Source organism: Cyprinus carpio, chromosome B18 (genome assembly GCF_018340385.1).
Source record: "Cyprinus carpio isolate SPL01 chromosome B18, ASM1834038v1, whole genome shotgun sequence".
Classification (NCBI taxonomy): domain Eukaryota; kingdom Metazoa; phylum Chordata; class Actinopteri; order Cypriniformes; family Cyprinidae; genus Cyprinus; species Cyprinus carpio.
Genome location: NC_056614.1, coordinates 21,078,125 through 21,100,836, shown reverse-complemented (window position 1 = coordinate 21,100,836; position 22,712 = coordinate 21,078,125). Strand labels below are relative to the sequence as shown.

The 22,712-nt window shown below is 35.0% G+C and overlaps 1 long non-coding RNA gene across 4 annotated transcripts; it reads left to right on the top strand.

Annotated features, from left to right (window-relative positions):
• Positions 1-2,613: 2,613 nt before the first annotated feature.
• LOC122140460 lies at positions 2,614-21,952 on the top strand. Of its 4 annotated transcripts, none has more exons than XR_006157132.1 (3): positions 2,614-2,967; positions 18,517-18,612; positions 21,633-21,952. It is a non-coding gene; the product is annotated as an uncharacterized LOC122140460 (long non-coding RNA). The 4 variants fall into 4 exon arrangements; XR_006157133.1 differs by lacking the exons at positions 18,517-18,612; positions 21,633-21,952 and adding exons at positions 6,716-6,882; positions 7,885-8,587; XR_006157135.1 differs by lacking the exon at positions 2,614-2,967 and adding an exon at positions 15,156-15,283.
• Positions 21,953-22,712: the final 760 nt, after the last annotated feature.

Genomic DNA, 22,712 nt, shown 5'->3' with positions numbered 1-22,712 from the left:
GTTTTTGTGAGTTAAAAGGGTTGGCACACCTGTATTTAAATATTCCTAGTATTCCCAAAGCTATAAAAAAAAAATATATATATATATATATGTTTCTGTTCACTGGCCTCAGATGGCAGCTCAGAGCTGTGTTGCATTTCTGTTCTGTAATGGTCTTTGCACACCTGCGGATGTAAAAATGGCCACATTTTGCAGAATTTGTTTTTGAGACATTGCTAGAGCTTCAAGTGTGTCTTATCTGCCTGACCACACATTGGTCTTATTCTACCATGAACTTGAATATATGAATTTGGTGCTGAAATTGTTGAATAAAAATTAAATCCAGCACCCCACCAAAAGTAATTTGCATTTAAACCACATTTTAAAACATATGAATGCCACTGAATAAGACTACACAATATAAAACCAAGCTCTTTTTAATAATATATACATAGTGTTTTTTAATATAAAACTATGTGTATGTGTGCGTTGTTATTCTTACTACTATAAAAAGTAGACAGTATTAAACAGTTTTATTAAAAATAGCTTGGTTTAACATTGTGAGAAAGTATGTATGCATATTCCTTTTAAGTGTGAATTATGTATCATTTTGGAGCCACAGTACATCACTTTTGTGGGTGAACAATTGATATAATATGTGTGATGGCATGTGTTTTTTACTAAGTTCTATTTTATATAAATATGAAAACATCTGTTATCTTGGTCTCCTTTGGCAAAGTTTATTTCAGTCTGAAAGAGGGGATGCTGCTTCGGCCAATAAAACAAGAAGGGACTCAGTCCTTTCACGCACATCTGTGTTTATCTGCATCCCGCGAGTCTGTAAGGTCATAGAGCCTGAGCACTGGGAGAAGATGAAAAGAATGACAGAGACTGATGAGGAAACTGTAAAGCACGCCAGTGGCTCAAAAAAGTATAACTCTGCACTAAAATCTTTGTACAAGGTTGGGCTATATCTAGGCACATAAAGAAAGCAAAGAGATGCTGAGATTTATTTTTTAAATGTCCTTTAATGTGATGCCCAATTTAGTATTTAAAGGCATAGTTCACAGAAAAAATAAAACCTCTGCCATTATTTATTCACCTTCATGTTATTCCAAAACCTGTATGACCTTATTTCTTTACAAAAGACATAAGATATTAACTAAATACATTATTTTGTGTGTGTACTATTCCTTTAAATATTCAGTTCAGATATGTTTGGTTTATGTATGTTTGAAAAAGCCTTATAAAACATCTTACTGGCCACTATAAAATATAAAATCTCATCCATTGCATTTTGTGTGAAGTGTCACCAGAGATAGTCAAACACTTGACCAAAGGAATATCACATCCTGTAAATCCATTATATCCTGAAGCTTTTGACCAACCAGCACAGCTCATTTCCTTCATGCACTCACATCCTGTTTTAGCACGCCTCAGTGCCATCTCCTCTCAACGGACAGGTCAGGGGTCATGAATAACTCAGCTAAATGATTTCTGTGCCGTATTTAAAAGGAGCATTGGAAGTTTTGCACCATAAAATTACACATTGACTGTAACAGGAATGATGACAGGAAAAATGTCTGAATGACTCAATAGGAATGTTTGTGTACAGTGAAATTAATGTTACAGTAGTTTGAAGGAAAACTTGGACTTTTAGGTCTGAGCCATATTATATCCACACCAAATTAATTTGGGGTCTTTCTTTTTCTCTTACAGCAATAAACAACTCAGTACTTTATTAAACAGTCTTGGTTTATAGCATGCAAACACACATCATTTTCTGCTCATCTAAACTTGGATGCAAAATAATACTGAGTTGTTAAAAGCCTTTCAAGTTCAGTACATCAGCTCATTTATGGAGTTATAGTTCCTCTGAGGCTTGTTGAGTTTGTTGCATGGCCTAAATCAGTTGCATTATTAGCCAGCTGGATGGAGATAACCTTCCTTTCACTGCTACTGGTGACATTTCCTTGGAAAGGCCAAAAAGAATGCTATATCTTTACCCATTATTACCCATTTTAATCACCCTAACAAGGCAGCACTGTATTTATATGTCAATTTTACAAAAAAAAAATTAAAAAAACCTTTCCAAATGTCACTGTCGGCGAAATGATTAAGAATCCAAATTCAGTTCCAGCATTCACATTACATATATTTTATTTATATATTTTACACATTTATATTTCTTTCATAACACAGTAACATGGGATAGATAGATTTAATCACGGCACAGATATGAAAGAAGGCTAACTGTACAAATGTTTCTGTCTTTAAAGTGCCCCATTATGGATTTTTAAAAAATTACCTTTCATGCCATGTTTAATACAGCTTTAAGTGAATGAAAACATCCTGCAAAGTTTTAAATCTTAAAGTGCACCATGTATAAAGTTATTGTCGTGCAATAACTCACGCAAATGATGGGTTTAGAAAAATGAATCTTTGAGCGAATTGTTTGGGTGTCTTTGAGCAAATAAGGAATTTTTTTTTTTTTTTTTTTGACCTTACATGCATGTCAGCCTGTTGTTGGGGACTCTCAAAACCAAAATATGTAATAATCTTTCATAACCCATAATAGGGGCACTTTAAGAAAATGAACCAATCAGAATGCATATTCGATTGACACAATGTCGTTAGATTCCATTCAAAATGTGGTTGAAAAAGGCAAAAAGCTCTGAGGCTTAATAAAAATTTGCCTTCTGTCATTGTATGTTTTCTGAAGTAAAAAAAAAAAAAACATTTCGGCCTTCTTTTGCATGTATAACCAATAGTTGTCAGAGCTAAAGGTAATTAACAAGGCAAGCCAATCAGCTTTCAGTATTACACAGCGCATCATCAAACCTGCTTGGGAACAGGTGAAGAGCCACCATCAAATTCAGCCAAAATATTTGAAACTACTGAGGCATCTCAAAGCAAGTGATTATTAACGACAGGACCTTATATGCATTTGGAATGATGAAGGAGTGGAAGCTGTCCCTGTCTGCATAGGTGAGTCGATATTAGATGGGGTTCTCCATTAAGTTGTTAATTATTATAGTGGTCATATTCTGTATATGCTGCTGAGTGGTTTTTCCCGTTTATTTATTATATTCTCAAGTGTTGTGTTCCTGATCTAAGATAGAATAATGTTAGCTTTTTTTCAAGACTGTTTGAAGATATCTGGGGAATCTGTGTATGCAAGCATGATTATTAAAAAGTAGCTATCAACATAAGCATGCTGCAACCTTGGTTAGCTCAATATTAGTTTACATCAGATTGTGTGATTTGTGTATTTTTGTCAGCCACAAAAGTAGAAAAATGTCAAGCATTGCCTCCTCCTTTTTCACTGCTGAATGAATCTGTGTTTTTGAACGAATTGGCTGAGTAAACGATTTAGTGATTCGCTCATACAGACAGTCACTTGTTTCGTTGCTGAGTGAATCAATGTTTTCGAACGAGTCAGTTGTATCAATACACTTAATGTAACAATATGGGCTTGAATCAATATAAATGAATAGTACACTTTTAAAAGATGTAGTGTCATGTTGGGAAGTATAATATCCCATTCCAGGTTGTAAAGTGTGTATATGAGTCACATAGGACTAACACGTACTCTTAGCAAAGTGTGCATATGCTTGTGAGCAAAATATCATATAGAATGAATCTGACATAAAACATACATAGGCCATTGCTCGAGGCTGATAATTGACAATTGGAATGTTAGTAAGCGTGTCTGCTCTTTTCTTCAGCTATTGTGATGAAAAGGCAATGTGTTTCAGGCCTCATTTGTAGCTCTGAACTTGTTTTCCAGCGGTCTCCAATAGCTTCACATTGGACCATGTTCAGCCACTGGCGGGTTATTGTTTTAAGATCTTTAAGTGTTGGTTTCTTCCAGCTAATTGTGTAGAGAGGGCTGTCAGTCATTTTTTCATTTAACAAAGACCAGCAATCCACTGAAACCAGACAAAGAGAAATCAACTGAATCGTATATGGAAACTTAAAATATCTGAGGTAACAAACATAGCCAAGTGGTTTTTATGGATACATGGAAAACTTTATGAAATCATTGTAGGAGACAGACCAACACTGTGAGCGGAATATATAATACTGTGCAAAAAACAACAAGGTTACAGAACAGTGCTAATATGTCCTATTATCATTTCAGCTTAGGGCTGCACTATTAATTGTATTTCTAATCGTGATTTCAATTATGGATGCCCCAATTACGTAATCGTTCAAAGTGGCAATTAACTGTTCTTAGTAGTCTTATTTTTTTTTTTGTGTGTTTTTTTTTTCTTTATGTTTTTTATATGTTTTTTTTTTTAATTTTTTTTTTTTTTTGTATTTATTTTTAATTTCATTTTTTTACTTTTTTTTTATTTTATTTAAGAAACCAATCCGATGTATAATTGACATTTGAGGCTTAATATTATAGAAAAGCACCAAAAGTTTTTTCAGTTGGAGTGTTTTCAGCTTGTTCATTTTCATATAAAAATACGGCATGCAGTTGTATCAAACAATGGCGTAAACATCATTCAATGTAAAATGTGATAATCGTAATTAATAATCGCAATTACAATTTCATGGGAATAATTGACAATTATGATTTTTGTCATAATCGTGCAGCCCTATTTCAGCTGCACTGCAAAGCTACGTTACTGTTTTGTTTTTGTTTTGTTTTTCACCCTGTTTTATAGATTTACTTATTTACATACAGCATGATTATGTATGCATGTTTATCTCATATATAATATAATGTGTGTGTGTGTGTATGTGATGCATGTTTTTTACAGGAGTTTCTTATGCTCATCAAAGCTGCATTTATTTGATCAAAAATATAGGGAAAAAAATTATATTGTGAAATATTCTTGATGTAAAATAACATTTTTCTATTTTAATACACATTAAAATCATATACATTTTTTTCCTGTGATGCAAACCTGAATTCAGTGTCACATGATCCTTCAGAAATCATTGTAATATGCTGATTTATTTATTTTTTTGAAACCTGTGATACTTTTTTCAGGATTTTTTGATGAATAAAAAGTCAAAAAGAAGAGCATTTATTTAAATTAGAAATCTTTTCTAACAATATACACTACCGTTCAAAAGTTTGGAGTCAGTAAATTTTTATTATTTATTTCTTTTGAAAGAAATTAAAACTTTTATTCATCAAGGATGTGTTAAATTGTTAAGAAGTGAAAGCAAAGATTTATTGAAATGCTGTTCTTTTTAACTTTTTGTTCATCAAAGACTCCTGAAAAAAAGTATTGCAGTTTCCAAAAAAATATTTAGCACAACTGTTGCCAACACTGATAATTCTAATAATAAATCAGCATATTAGAATGATTTCTTAAGGATCATGTGACCCTTTATACTGGAGTAATGGATGATGGAAATTCAGCTTTACATCATTTAAAATATCATTTATTTCAAGGATATTTAAATAGAAATCATTATTTTATATTGTAATAACATTTTGCAAGATTATAGTTTTCTGTATTTTTGATCAAATAAATGCAGCCTTGATGAGCATAAGAGACTTCTTTAAAAAACATTACAAGTCTTACTGATCCCAAACTTTTGAACGGCAGTGTGTATACACTCAAATACATGTATACACATTCATAGGTTTCTATAATGCTGTAGTCTCTAGATATGAGTCAAGTCTCTCAGTTTATGAAATATTTGGGATTTTTTTCTTTCTTTTTTTTTTTTTCATCTGCTAAACGAAAAAAAATGTCTGACCACTTAGAAAGGTACAGCACACCTCTCCCTCAATTGAATACATACAGTACCATGGGGGGGGGGAGAAAGCACAACCAATAAAATATTTAGATTGTACTTTATTTTTATGATACTACAGAATTACATTTTTGGATGGGGTCCTACAGCAGCTTTATTTACACTTGTAGTACACTTGGTTTCATCATGTGTCATTCACCTTGGCATGGAGTCTTTGCTTGACTGTGCATTTCCAGATTCTGGTGTAGAAAACCAGAGCAGCATTATGACCCATCCTAAAAGTCAGCCCACCCACTTTTCTATGTAATTAAAATCATCCTAATACCGCAGAAAGTCTTGATGGCCTTCACAGACGTTCAAGTACACCAATAAAAACCTGCTGCAGACAACGGCATCTCTCAAAGCCCTCGGATCAACAGCAGTACTGGGCACACACAGATGTTAACAGCATTAGTACCATCTGTCTCGTACGGGGCACAGCGGGCCTGCAATGTCACCCGCTGCAGTGCCACTAATCAAAGAACCAGTGTGAGGACTCAGAGGGTTAAACTCAGCCACAAACCTCACTGTGAAGTCATGAGACCTCAACGGATTTTTTCAGCCAAATGTCCGTCAGTTTACAGACATCTCCACAGCATGTGCCATCAGAATGGGTATAATAGATTAATCTACATGATTAATGAGCTATTCAGCACTTGCACACCCTGAGTTTGTGTAGTGAACAGCATACAGTTCATTGAAAGAGTTGGTGAAACAATACAATCAAATAAAGCAGCAGGATTGCATTGGGGCGTTTTGCTGGAGTATTTTAATATTTACCCCTAGCTGCGCACACATGTTTAAAAGACTGAGAATTTGTCCTAAATACATTTGCTGCACGCTCTCTTACACCACTGGCATGGTGTGTGTGTGTATGTAAATCAACGGTTTTCCAAAAATCTGTTTTTCTGTTACCCCACAAAGTGCTTGAATTGGCTAAACTGTTGCGTTCTCCACTGTATTACCTTTGTAGCCAGTGCAGATCCAAATGTGCCAGGGAGAGGGACTGATACTGTGCTGGCAGAATCCAGATGGAGGAAATCGGTAGCAGCTGTGGCAATAGTCTAAAGGAAATGCACTTTTGCATGTATGGCGTGGAAGAGTGGCGTAACCAAAGCTGGATAGACTTGTGGGAATGAGGTTAGATCATGTTGTAGTGCTCCATTAAGTTTAGCCAGCAGAAATATTGTAATAAAAGACACTACTTTATCTAAGTATATGAATTAATATATGTTAAAATGACTCATACAGCAATAAATAAATAAATTATATATTTTTTAAACTTCACAAAATATTTTAAAGTCTTGTAAATATACGCTGAAAATCATAGTGAAAATATATTTTATTTAATTTTTCAACTATATTTTGAACATGAAAAAATCCAAAATATTAAAACACATTTTTAAATATTAAATACAAATATTTAAATATTTTTTTCTGTGAGCATATTCAGTAAATGTAACAGTGAAACTTTTTTTTAAATTAAATAAAAATTAAATTCACTAAAATGAATCAAATTGCATTAAATTAATCAGAAGTGATGACGACTAACTTTTATATTGTTACAACAAAATTCTATTTCAAATAAATGCTGTTATTCTGAATTATCTATTCATCAATTTAATAATCATGCATTACAGTTTCCACAAAAATATTAAGCAGAACAACTGTTTTTAACATTGATTACAACTTTGCCTACACAGGAATGAATTACAATATGTAATTGTATAAAATGTATTATTTATTTATTGCTGTATTTATTTATTTATTGCTGTACCGAAAACAGTTCAAAACAGTTCTTTAAAACTGTAATAATATTTTACAATATTACTAGTTTAATTATTATTTAATTGTTAAAATTACATTAAACATAGAATAAAAACTTCTCTCTTTTTTGCTGTATGGGGACCTTTTGTTGATTCATTGATGATTAATTAATATCAATGGATTACACCATAAGTGTAGACCTGTTACTTTAGACAACAGAACATACAGGTTTAAACAGTTCACACACTGTGCAATGGAAACCCAGAGCGAGGGCCCATGGGCAAATAAGTGTAGGTGAAGCGAAAAACCTGTGCTGTCATATCTGCCTCATTATTCATCCTAATGACTTGTGCTGTTAAAACTACTCATTTTCAGAAAGAGGAACCATGGACTATTTCTAGAGCCCAGCTCCCAGGATATCCTGTCTGAGGCTCCTTTCAGGGGCCGAGAAAACTTTTCACAGAAAGAAACGGCAGACTTATTATCCACCGGGTTTTAAACGGCACATGAATCTTCACTTTCACAAGAACCTTAATGGCTCTGTTTGATGTCTGAGCAGCACGGACTGAAGGGAAAATGGTTGTGTGCCTTTTTTTTTGTCATGGTAATTGCTCTTTGGTGGCCATTCCACTCCAAGCAGCTGTTCGCCCATCATGCCAACTAAAAGAAAGCCGGGCCTTTTTGGGATGAATACAGGATAAGATTATGGGGAAACTCTGGGATTATGAAAGGATAATTAATGAAATGGAGCCATTTGTCAAGCGCTCCCTGACATGCTGCAGACTGGGAACAGAGCCTTACCAAATTACTCAACTGCTGCCTTTTAAAATACACCCACTGTACATCCATTTTCGCACGCAAGCTTTGATTATTAACTGCCATATTATATTGGGACAAAAAGTTCAACCAATCTATGACCTTTATGACATGTTTTAACCACATAGATTAAACAATTCACAAAGTTCTTACCTGCTTGGCAGGCAAGTTGTTCCTCTTATGTTGTGTGCTGAACTCAAAAGACACGAGCCAGCTGAGAAATTTCTGCTTCTTAAAAACATAATTTAATCCAGCTGTCTCAATTAAGGAAGGAGCAGGGAAAGAGGAAGCTTCAGCCACGTTTATGGTCCACCTCAAACCCCATAACATGCTGGCTACAGCATTGATCTCACATGGCCACCGTGACCATAAAGCCGCTGGACGTACCAGACGCAATCAAGTCCCATTCATTTAGGCACTGACACTGCGCACACAACATTGAACGCAAATAAAAGCCTTATACTGTGGCCATACCAGTGAGGTGATTAATGACTGGAGTTATACAGAATCCATATGGCGTGGAAAACCCTTTCCTGGTTTTATTTGTAAACGCATGCTTGTAACCCTCAACTCAACATTTCAAAACTCATAACCTTCAACTTTCTCAACCTTTAAGATCACGGATGCTCTGACATTTAGATGACAGCTCATCACTTCAAGCTCAGCTCCAATAAGGCTTCTTATCCTTTTGGCAATGATCTCTCCGGTTCAGTTTTTCCATCTCTTTAAAAGGTTACATGGTTATCTGCAGATGCTAAAAGACCTGGAAGGTGACCTACATGACCAACCAACCTGCACCAAGCACATTGATTGGTCCTTGGCTCTTCATGCGCCGTACAAGGTACATCTTGGTAGTTCGCCAACTAACCAAGATGTACTCACCCTAAGGCTCTCCAAGATAAAGTTGAGTTTGTTTCTTCATCACAACTGATTTGGAGAAATTTAGCATCACTTGCTCACCAATGCAGTGAATGGTTGCCGTCAGAATGGGAGTTCAAACAGTCTTATAAAGTAGAAAGTTGAATGTTTATAATAAATTAATCCATTATAAAGATGTTTTTAACTTCAAAAAGATTCCAAAATCCATATAATTGTTTCCTCCAGTAAAATGTCCATCTCTTGTTTATCTCTCACATCAAAATCCACCACCAAATTTTGGACATGTTTCACTTGTAAACGGTGCTTGAACTTTGCATAACAAAGGAAACAATGGTTTGAAGTTAAAAACATCTTGATGATGAATTTGTTTATTACAAACATTCAACTTTTCGCTTCACAATTCATTATTTGATGGACTGGAGTCATGTGGGGTACGTTTTGGACTCTCATTCTGATGGCACCCATTCACTGCAGAGAATCCATTGGTGAGCAAGTGTCATAATAAATTTCTCCAAAGTTGTTCTGATGAAGAAACAAACTCATCTACATCTTGTATAGCCTGAGGGTAAGTACATTTTTAGCAAATTCTCATTTTTGGGGTGAACTATACTTTAACCAACTGTGACCACAGCAAATGACTAAACCATAATATGTTCTATTTGAATTCTCAAGAACTACATTCATTTTTATATTTGGTTTTATCACAGTGCTTTATTTGTGCCTTCTATATTCTGTATGCTTATTTGTGTTGCTATTAGTCCAGCTATAAGCCTGGTTTCCATTACAGATTTGCTCAAAACTCTTGCAATATTTTATAAATGTAGATTAAAAAAAACTATATGACTGTGTTTCCATTAACCAATGTTATGTGGTTAAAATGTTGTTTTTTTCCTCTCATGATAAGCCATGGCGATGTTGGTAGGTTTACGTATATCACAGCCAACACACTAGCCATTATTTTGAATTGAAGGAGAAGTAGGCATGTATCTTTAGTGAAGTAGCGCGTAGAGCCACTTCTGGAATGCTTCTGAAACGTGCCGTGGAACAGGTAGTATAAACGCAAGCATTGACTAGAGTGACTGTGATCAGCTCCGGTGGCCGCATCAGAGACGTAATGTGCCGCAGACGTGTGCAGTCTAAATAAGGGGTCATCCAAGCATTGATGGCAAGGAAAGACTCTTATACTTGAGAGCAGCCACATATGAGGTGTTTCTCTGAGGTTTTTAAATAATGATCATATGACTTTTCAATCCGATCTCACAGCAATTCTTACATATTTTTCGAGGTGGCAAATTCATAGGAATTTGTATGAGGGACCACACCTAACCTCGCCCCTAAACCTACCATTCACAGAAACCATACAAAATTGTAAGAGTGAGGCTGTACGAATTAGCCACCTCATAAAACATGTACGAAATATTCCTGTTTCGAATTGCCTAAAAAACACCTCATATAAGCGCAAAAAAACTTTTTGCTATATGTGCGAGTTTTTGTGAAATTATGTGTGTTTCTATTGGGCGTATTTTCACTTCGCAATTTCAATTTTGGCAATTTAAAGGGTAGGTTAATGGAACCACAGCTGTGTAGTGTTCTTTAGTGTAAAGAGTGTTTTAAATTGCCCTAGGAATGTTGCTTTTTTATATGAATCTGTGTGATTTAATACATGCAGCTTACTGGAATAAACTTTTATTTTTATGAGTAAATAAATAGATGAAAGATAAATAAGATTTATGGCACAATGCTCTTGCCATAGAATCCAAATGCATTTTGTTACATAAATATGGAACTTAGAGGGATTTCACATTGAAAAAGTTGCAACACAAAAGTAAACTCAAAAGTAAAAATGTTACAGTCCTATAAAAGTCAAAATAAAATGAAGGAAAACTTCCTGTTTGATTCTGTTAAATGATTTGAGGCTTTGCTGGGTGACTTTGCTTGTTTTTAGACCCGTTTATTATTCCTGTGTGGGTTTACACACACAATTTTCTGCATATTTTATATGCATGATGGTATTTAGGGAGAGGTCCAACATTGTAATGAGAAGTGAATGTCAGCTGTGTGAAGTTTGGGTGTGATCAGGCTCACACAGAATCTCAGAGAATCTCCAAAACATCAGGCTAAAAAAATCTTCAGATTCTGTTTTGACCTTGGTATGATCTGTCGCTTTTATGGCGTCGGGTGGACACTGAGTTTGACTGTTAAAATAAAAAAGTTAATCAAAGTTCAAACTTCGTTCAATGTCATGTGCTTTAGAGCTGTGACTGCACCACATTAGAACCAGATACTGTGAAGCAGATAGGGCAACATGGAAGGCCAAAGTCAAAAGGTTTATGCAGGTTTCTCAGCCAAGATTTATCATGCTCTGACCTTGCTGTCAGTTACCTTATCATGGAAACAATGTGTTTTCACTGTGCTTACTCTCCGTACAAGGCCGCAAAGGCAGCTGGATAAAACCAGTAAGTCTTTTGAACTTTTAATCCAATGCAGTTTTCGCTGCCAGATGTATCTATCCTGGCAGAGGAACGTTTAGCAGCAGGCAGTCGAGCCCTTAGAACAATATGTGCCTGTGATATAAGTTTTAGGAGTTAACTTTTTTTAACACCTGGGCCTGGTTCCTGATTCACTTTGCACACTTTGCATGAAATGGTAGAAAAATGAAAGTGCTCTACTTAGTCTAAATATGCAATAAAATGACTCATACCAAAAAAAAAAAAAAAGTACTACAATATTTTTCTTCCTAAAATATGTTTTTAAAACTCACAGCTGACAGAAATTTTTTGAAAAATTGTGTTTTTAATCTTTAATCACATTTACCTGTAGGAACATATTTTAAAATGTACCTACATGTCCACATCAAATGCATTTTAGATACATGTAAATATGACTTGAACAAAATCAGTTTTCCAAGCATGAGCAGTGAGTTTATAGTAAATGTATTTACTATAAACAATAATAAAAAAAAGTGTTCTTTTGGAATTATAGAGTTTTGGATAATATTAACATATACAATATTTGGATTTTTAAAATATATAAAAATGCAAAAATATGATTCTAAATATATATTATAAAATTACATAAAGATTTTATGAATTTATTGATATAACTGAATATATTATTATTATTATTATTATTATTATTATTATTATTATTATTATTATTATTATTATTATTATTATTTTAGATTATTTGTGCCCCTCAGTTAGAATGAGCAAAGATGTTTCTGGTTGAGGAGTCCAAAAAGGCATTCAGAGAAAGACCGCTGGATGCTACTGTAAATCTTGCCTGAGAAGCCATTCCAAACTGTCTGGACAAAAGATTAGAGATGAAATTGTTGAAAAAAAGGTGTGAAAATTAAGTCTCCAGCATGCCACTAAGATGCCTGTTTTCAATTATGGAACCCACCCAAGTATGGTCCCCTTTATTTGGCTGTTTTTCCTGGCGACTACATGACGCTTCTTCTCAATAAATTACCATAGTGTCATCTTAATATACACAACATCACAAAGGATTTAATTTGGGAAACCAAACGGGACGAATACATAGCCTCCAACCGCAGTCCCTTTAAGGGCAAGAAACAGTCATTTAATTTAAGAGCGAAAAAAGAAATATGGATAAAGCTTAAAAAACTAGACAACCTTCTGGCAAAATGAGAATATTTGAGGGTTTTGACCAAAGAAACTGGGATGCTAACAAGAATGTGGAAAATTCCGCCAACATGTTTCTACTCAGTGTGGTGGAAAAGTAATGGGAAATGGGAATGTTACCCTGAGAAGGATAAAAATATAGTTTAATTCTACAGGAGACTATGCTGTATGTCCTTTGCCCTTTTTGCAAATGCTCAGCGGTTAAGAGAGGCAATCTGTGTCTCATTCAGTCTGGATGTTCAAATGGTGAGACAGTAGTTTATTGTAAGCACAGGGTGCAGAGCTGATTTTACTTTAGTAGTGTTGAATCTTGGACAGATTTGAGGTGTACATATGGCTAAAGTCAAGTGCTCTTTATTAAAAACATAATCATCTTTTTCTGTAGGCTAAGGGCCAGATTTATCCTACTAAACAGGGCAAATTAGCGTATTCCATAAAAACGCCGATCTGGGAGGGGAAAATTCTGCGGGTGATTTACTGACAAGGTGCACATGTCATTAAAGAACAAAGACGCAACATCTCATTTACATAATGACCAGCGCACATTTACCAAGAGCAGTGCAAATTACCGCCCTGCTTTAAGACATGTTTTTTGGATGTTCAATAATACCACAAATATTTCAAAAGTCATTTCAATTTAAAATCATTTCAAATCTTCACCAATAATGCAAAGACTGACAGTTTTTTTTATCTCATGTGAATGTCAATAGTATTAACTAAGAGAATAAGTCTCTTTGGATAAACGAACTGTAGTTCTCCGTAGCTGCGAGGCCAGGCACCCAAAAGGATATTCCCTCAATAGTTTGATACAGTCGTCATTCTCCCCCACCAAATCACGAACTAATCAAAACAAATGCAGGAAAGTTGCCACCTAACCAGTCGCTACACTTTAATAAGACAACAATAAATTAAAACCAGTCATACCCGTACCTGAAGTCCACAGATGCCCGCACAACAGTCATCCGGATGAAGCCAATTGTAATGAAACGCAAATGGGAAATTGTTGTCCGTCCGAAATGGTCAGAGCAGCGCGCAGCAAACAGGTGAGGTTTCACAGAGAACACGCTGAGAATGGTCACAGCAGCGTGCAGCATAAAGCAAACAGGCGAGCGTTCACAAAAGACGCGCCAAGGAGCCTATATGCCAGCGCAAATTAATGACGTCACGTAAACTGCGTGTGGGCTTTCAGCTCATTATGCCACACATGCACAGTTTGATAGAGTAGCTTGCTTGGCTCCGGGCTTCTGGCCCTTGTCTTTCTATCTGTTTCTGTATCGTTCCACCTTGACAAAGTCCAGATGGCATCACAGAACAAACAGCTGCTGTGCTGGCTGGGTAGAGCGAGAAAAGGAGAGAGTGGAGACAGACAGGGCAACATTTCATGCATATGATGAGCGTTGATTTGCAAACCCCATTGACCTTGCATGATGTATGCACAGTGCGTTCCTCAAAGCCAATACTATTGCTTCCATTAATCCTATATACCTATCTGCAACTCTTTCATTAAAAGTTATAAATTCACAGAGTTTGCTGTATTTTTCTTGTCAGCTTGTGGTCTAGGTCGAAATTGATAATTGGTATTTTGTCCCTATCTCCATAAGAAGCTATAATTTTCTCCATTCATGGCAAAATTAAATGTCTCCAGTGGGATGTTCGGGTGCAACAGATGTTTGTCCCCCACCGCTGTATACGGTTTTCCATACCTCGTAAACACTCGGAAAACAGAAATGTTGGGGAATTTTAAGAAAGTAAGTACATGCTGGGTCTTGGCAAAGCATATATATGAACAGTAAATCTACGATTTGAGAGGCATTTTAGGAAGATATAATCCAATAAATAAAATGATCACATGGAAAAACAGCATTTCTGTTTGTTAAACAGCCTTTCCCATCACTAATACTAAATATTTCAGCATGTTAAGTGCCAAAGAGATTTCAGAACTACAGCTAAATGGACAGTTTTAAGCAAATAAATAGCTTTGTGTGAGAAAAATAACAAAATGATCATATGGCTTCAGAAGATTGGGAATATAGTTTGCATGTCTTATAGATCACTATTATGCTACTGTTACTGTTATTTTATTATTGTTATTTTTATTTTTTTTTGGGAGCTGTTTGGAATGGCATGAGTGAGAGTAAATGACAGAATTTTCATTTTTGGGATGAAATTAGTTATATGCTGTAAGTGCTCATTTGTTTTGTTGTTAGACTTCATTCTTCAGAATAAACATTTATGGATCATAAAGAAAGCTGACAGTTTCTGCTAAGCATGCATGTTTATAATTATGGGGTGTTTTTGTTCAAATTAGCAAGTAATTGTAGACCAGGCCAGATCGGGCCAGACACTATTAATTGGCAAGTGGATGAGGAGAACCAGTTTCGCCTGGATCAGCTGCATGACACTTTCTATGGATTTTCTTCTGTGGGACTAAACAGGTCAGATTCAGCACGCTCAGTGAGATGAGCTCTATTTGTTTGCATGAAATCAAACTGTCCTGTGAAGTGACACAGTAATCAAACACCTTTTGAAAAGGTCTGGGGAAAATCCGAATAACAACAACTCCAAGTGTTCAACATAAACCAGAAACCATCTTAACACTAGTCTGCCAGCCAAAAATAGAGGTCTTCCCGGATTCTGAAATACTGGATAGCCTGTAACTCCCAGTAAGTCACTGGAGTGTGTTAGGGATGACATATGTGTTACAAAGACTTATATTGCAAACATAGAAAAATCACTAAAACTTGCAGCTGACATATTGAATTGTACTTATGACTTACAGCACTGAGAAATGGATCTAATATAACTTAAAATGATCAAGTAAATTATCACATCTTATTGATCGTGTGTGTGTGTGTGTGTGTGTGTGTGTGTATGTGTGTGTGTGTGCATGTGTCTCTCTCTCTCTCTCTCTCTCTCTCTCTCTCTCTCTCTAAATGACTCTGCTGTCCCAGCTTCTTTAAATGAGCTCTAATGGGCTCTCTGGTGGTCCTAAAGGGTAGAGATCTTTATTAGAAGGTGAAATAATTTGTTTAATGAAGATAAATGTGCTGCTATCAGGAGCCTGCTGAGTCTGGGGAGTGTAAGCAGGCTGGTGGGACAGAAGTGTATGAGTTCATCCCCAGGATATGAGAAATACAGTAACGTGAGAAAAAAAGGGGCTTTCACTTTACTCGTGTTTCACCCACTGCCTTCATATGATGCAAATTGAATTTAGATTGGCATCCTGCTGTAAATATCAAATAGCTCTCACTTACAGTTTGTCTTGATAGATTTCTCATTTGCAAGAAATAGATACTTTTATTGTGCCACTGATGAGTGTAAAATGGATGATGCAACTAAGTGGATGAAAGCTCTGCTGGATTATTAGGTCATAGAAAGAAGGATCACTGCTAATCCCACAATTCTGTGCTGCAAAATTGCTGCATGTTCTGAATCACTTGACTGACAGAGCTGTTAAACAAGATTCAAAGCATTTTCTGTTTTGCACAAATCTTAATATGAGCTTATTTAGAAGAGAGAAAGAGCTTTTCGATGTGTTTAAACATGTGGAACTGCTTTTGAGACAAATTCACTCAACACTTTTGTGTGCAGTATTTCAAAATAAAAATCTGCGTCTTATTGACTAACCACCGCAGACAAGTTTAACAGGCTCTGCATGTGCTAACACAAAACAAATTAAACTAAAAATGGCTGCTTTTAATGTAAATTGGGCTTATTATAGATTGCATCTTGTTCACAAAACTGACCTTGCAAAATTAATGTTGCGCTAAACAAAATTTTATTTAAAATTACTTTTTTGTATGTTTTTCTTTTGATTATGGCAGCATTGAATTTGCATAAGAATGTTATAAGAAAACTCTTGATTCAAAGATATACTACAAAGTGGTACATCTATATTCTTTGAGTGTTCAACCTTCATCAGAATTTGCAGACTCAAAGCTCTTCATGCATACCAATTCATGCCTGCTGCTGTGTGTTTAATTTTAATTATAGTGTGTTTAATCAAATGTATTTAGGGCATGTACTGTATTGATGAAAACCACCGTGAGGATAAAGTGATTAATACACACTCCGTTTATTTTAGCTAAGAAAGAATAACAACCTTCCGTCTCTCAAGAGCTTGGAATGTTCAACTTTCATAATTTTCCCCCTCAGAGGCATTTAGCCCAAAAACATTCAGAATTGGGATCCATTATTTACATCGCCTAACTAACGTAGACCTTTGAAGAGCTTTCAAGAAGCACTTAAAAGTTATTTTCCCCAAATTGAAGGAAATCTTGTTAGCGTTTGCCAGTTCATCCAGGACACGAATGGTAACTGCGGACATTTCAACTAGTTTCTCTTATGAAGTGTTGTTAAGCACATTCATTTCCTTTAAATTGCATGCTAATTCTAATGGTTTATATACTTTTTAGGGCTACAGAGTCTGAAAGCTATTGAGGCATCTGGAGGAACTGTTCTGTCTCAGATGTTTTATGAAAACTAAAGACCATGCTTTCATAAACTTATGTTCAAGGGCGTTTATTTCCTTAAAAACCCTGTCACACCACATCTACAGTATATGCAGAACCAGTAAGTTCCAGTGATCTTCGCTGTGAAGTTTTCACCCTTCATGGAAGACTTCCATTATGTCATCCCATTATATCAACTCCAGACATCACTGATCTGTGCTGACAATGGAAAAGTCTTTGTCAGGTTTGCGAATGTGTACATTTTGATGTCAGACTCATAAAGACTGGGTATGGTATGAGTTTAATAAAGTAGTTCCCGTAACAGTTCTGTTACATTTCAATCAATTTTAGATGTGTGTCACAAGAGCACAAGAACATATATACACATAAATATATACAGACAGCCTTCTATTATTAATACACATTTCCATATTAAGTTTACTAATAATATGCTCCTCATTTTGGTCTTTCTGGAAGAAAAATTCCCTTTTAAGTTATGAACAAAATGTTACCCAATAAAAACAGCTGTAGTAGAAAGAAAACAGTTAAAATGTCTTGTGCAAAGAGAGACATCGGCCCTGTTTACAAGACAATGAGCTCAACCCACTGAACTGCAACAACTTCAAATGGTAAGAAAAAATGTTGTGCTTTAATAAAATAAGATGTTAAAAGTTGGTTACAAAAATACTATGTTCAAATATCTACAGATGAATATAGTTCTATGCACATTTATGTATAAATATGTGTAGTTATATACATAATATGTAACGTATTTATTCATTTGGTAAGTCTCCAGCGATTTAAAAAACAGGATAATATAAGACATGTCTGGATATATCTTGTAATAATGACTGGCTGACTGTACTGTTTAACGCCTATACTATTTTAAATAAACCATTTTCTCATTTATCATTTTTTGTGTGTGGCACTGAAAACAAACCACATGTAAAATATAAACATTTCATCCACTTTACAACATTTCTGAATATAATAAACACAGAAACCATTCAACTTTGTGCAGACCAAAGGAAAGATCATTGACTAACCGACCAATTATTCATTCCAAACATTGGTTTTGCCCAGTCTAACTGACTGAGACTCATGGGATATAAGTGTTGCTGCAGAAAGGGCATTGGTCTGAACCCCTCTCTACTGGGTGGGCAGCATTGTAAGATGTGGCTTTCACGATTTATTTCCGTTTTGTTCCTTTGAGTCAGCAGGGGCAGACCACACTGTGACTTACATCAGCCGGTAAACCTGGACACCGCTGACATGTCGACTGGACCACAAGCAGACACTGAGTGAATGAGAAAGTGAGTCAGTTCCTTCATCTTGGTTGGCACAGTAAATTTCTTATTTTGGAAAGAAAATTCTGTATGCTACCGAGTATTGCAAACATCAGTACATGAAATGGACTGGTAAGAAAATTCTGTATGCTACCGAGTATTGCAAACAACAACAAAAAAGACCACACAGCAAATGAATAAATTTCTTCTGAATAATAAACAAAATTTAAGATGTATGTGTTTGCAGATAATGTCTTCTTTAATATGTCATAAATATTAGTGTGTAGAGAGCTATAAAGAGCAGCTGGGTTCAGAAGTAAAAATCCCATTGATTTTCTCCTTAGGCAAAGTGATTTTTAATGTTTACTTTTACTAAGCCCTAGTGTAAGCTACAACGATGTTAACTAATGAATACATGGTTTTTGATAAATGGTTGTTAATAGGTTGTTAATAAATAATGTGTGTTTGATTTTTGTTAATCAATCAGCCCACATTATTTTTAAGTTCATTTTTAATACAGTGGGATTCCTGGTTAGAAAACTACATTACCTGTAGTTCTACAAAGAAATCTCCAAAAATCAGGTAATCATAAGTAAATTACTGCAAAACAATATTAAGTATAAATAACTAAAAAATTATTTTGCTGTGATTTGCTTATCATGGTTATCTGCATTATATCTATCTATCTATCTATCTATCTATCTATCTATCTATCTATCTATCACCATTTTCTATGGAAACAGTGTTACATTCATTTTTATATTAATGTTACTATAATGTTGCAGTGTTGTCTTGCTGGGTTAATTGTTTTGTTGTTTAGATTTTTATTAACAGTGGCATTGAAATAACATACAGTACAAGAGAAATTACAAAATAATTGAAATTCAATATTTAATGTCCACGTATTTATTTAGATAATGTTTAGTTGGCGAGTTCAGTCAGTTCATTGCGACCTCATCTTGGCTTCTTTTAGGCTTATTTACATGTTTTGCTGCTTCCCTAAAAGTATACATGAGCTATGTGTACTTTACATAGCTATGGACAACCAGAGCAATGGAAATAATGCATCTGCACTAACCACAAAACATGCCACTTCCTTACTGGTCGCTGTCTCAGCCACCATAATGAAGCATTGCAATATAAAACATTCTCCAAGAGTGTATCTTTCCCTAAGGCTTAACATAATTTTTTTTTTTTTTTCAATGTGCTGCTCTGTCTGGCCCTAAGTACTGGCGCCTATCACACAGCTGTGAAAACAGTCTGTTTAAGTGGATTTCACAATTTGCAGCGGAAAATCATTTCATATTTCTCACACCTGCTTGCGTATGTAAGTCTGTGAGTGCATGTGAAACTGTGTGTATGTTTGTGCCAGCATTTCACTGGAAGCGAACCAGATAGACAGATGAAAGGTCTGATCTGGTGGAGCTAAGTAGCGAAAGAGCAAACCCTTGAGATGCTCTTCTGATGTTGTGAAAGACCCTGCTAGTGTACACGGGACAGAAAGAGTCCATTGGCAGTGCAGAAAGCATATTTTCTTGTCTAAAGCCCAAATAAGATTAATATTAATAGGTCTGCTATGAAAATTACTTTTCTTCCAGTAAAGATAGAAGTATGATAAACCATTGCCAGTTGGGTGAAGCTCAGAGCATAACAGTCAAGATATGGTTTTGTACCCTGCAAACAGTTTCCCATACCATAATGCAACTGAAAATAGATCACCAGACACAAAAAGGCTGTTTTACAGCATGTAAAAACTTTAAACAGCACTGCAAATCCTTTAAGGGTTAGCTTTGTTTTCCAAATAATATTTCTAAAATCCTGGAGTGAGAGAAATGTATTTATACTTAAATATAAATTTAAACATAAATGTATAAACAAGTGAGAAGAAAAATGGCTGTGTCATAAGGCAAAAACATTTATTTTCTTAAAATAATTTAATAATTTAATAGATAAAATCTATGAAAGCAAATCTTAATCTCTTACAAATTTTTTCTCAAGTAAATGTATCTTTTCGTTATGATATTTAGATATTTTTATTGCGAGATCTACTGAAAAATCTAAATTCTGATTGGATGAGTTGAATCTGAAGCTGCAGGCTCTATTAAAACTGCAAATTGCTGCGTTGTTTGGCAACCACAAACAGCCTAATTAACTACATTACTTGCCATTAGAATTATTCTGATTATTATCATTATATGACATTTGTTTTTTTTATCATTTTGCACTTGTCAACCTTTTATAAAACAGTGTGCCTAAGAACACGCACTAATAAAATCTCTGGCCTCAAGTGACTTGTTGTTTTATTCTAATATGGTGCAGTATAATCATAATCAGCTCTGATATGAATGGCCTAGTTTCTGTAAGATTAAATCTTCTGAATCACCCTGGTTTAGGCAGCAGTTTATTGACCCTTAAAGGAATAGGTCACTAAAAAATGAAAAGTCACTAAAAATATACTCCCCCTTAGGCCATCCCAGATGTAGATGAGTTTGTTTCTTCATCAGAACAGATTTGGAGAAATTTAGCATTACATCACTTGCTAACCAATTAATCCTCTGAAGTGAATGGGTGCCGTCAGAATGAGAGTCCATCACACAAACATGGCCAAAACATCACAGCTAATTCATTTAGATTGGATGTATTTCTTAGAAGGAAACAGCAGAGCCTCTTTCTTTAGTGCATGTAGGCATGCATGCATAGCTGAATGCAGCATGTGTCTGCAAATCTCTTCATCCAATATTAAATACAGTTTTTAGACAACAATATCACTGCCACAGCATGATGTACATCAATGTTCATGGTGCAACTTATTATATTCATCGAATCTAAGGTGGATAATCAGTCTATGGAACAAAACTGAAAGGATTATTAAGAGCAGAGCTTTTGCAAAACCAACATCTCTTGGGAGAAGATTTTGCTAATGAATGCAAAGCTCTGTGGGATAGATGACCCTTGGTTAGGTGTGACTGTTCTGTGGCTGAATGTATTGGCCCCGGTGTTATGTGATAGTTCTCCAGGCGACTGTTAAATGAGGGATTTCCTTTCAGGTCAGTGCGCCTGGTGATGGGCCTGTGGCCAGGAACCCAGCAGGAGATAAAATCAGAACAAGAGCTGTATCCGTACAACTCTGTGTTTGACTGTATCCTTCCAGCCAAGCACTGAGCGGTCAATCTCAGCGCCTTTCTATCAAAGAATAGTGGCAAATAAAGACATTGCAGCCTTAAAAATAGGAAGAAAGGAGCAGTGATGGAGGTACCATTGACAATTAAACACCATTTCCAACTTTAAATATTGAGGTGTGTTATATATTAAAGTTGACGTGTAGGGCATTTTGCCCAATTTACTGAAGTACATTCCATTCAAATGTTCAGGGTCAGTAATATATATATATATTTTTTTATTGAGGTGTATATATATATATATATATATATATATATATATATATATATATATATATATATATATATTTTTTTAATGATAGAAAGAATGCATTATATTGATCAAAATTGACAGTGTAGACATTTATAATGTTACAAAAGTACACTATTATTTTATTTTATGTGTATCACGTTTTCAACAAAAATGTTAAGCAACACAACGTTGATAATCATAAGAAATGTTTCTTGAGCACCAAATCAGCATATTAGAATAATTTATGGATTATGTAACAATGTAGAATTTCTGTTTTGTCATCACAAGAATAAATTATGTTTTAAAATATATTAAAATAGAAAACAGACATTTTAATTGTAGTAATATTTCACAATGTATTTTTAAGCAAATAAAGAAATAAAAACTTTTGAATGGTTTTGCATGTGTGTGTGCCATATGTAATAAGACATATTTCTGAGTGAAGCTGGACAAGAAAATTATGAAGGAATCAATTTTATTCATCAGGAATTGATTGAATAGTGAAAAATGGTCTCTTTATGACCAAAGCTCGTAAAGAAACACATTTTCCATGATAATGCTATATTGCAGAAACCCTGGTGATTTCTAGTCATAGTATTGGATTTTTGGGAATATATATTTCTATAAAATTTGCTAAACATTATTACAGGGAGGGGTTAAAAGTAAGAGGGCTTCTGATGAAAAATTATAAATATAAACTTTTAGTAACACTTTAG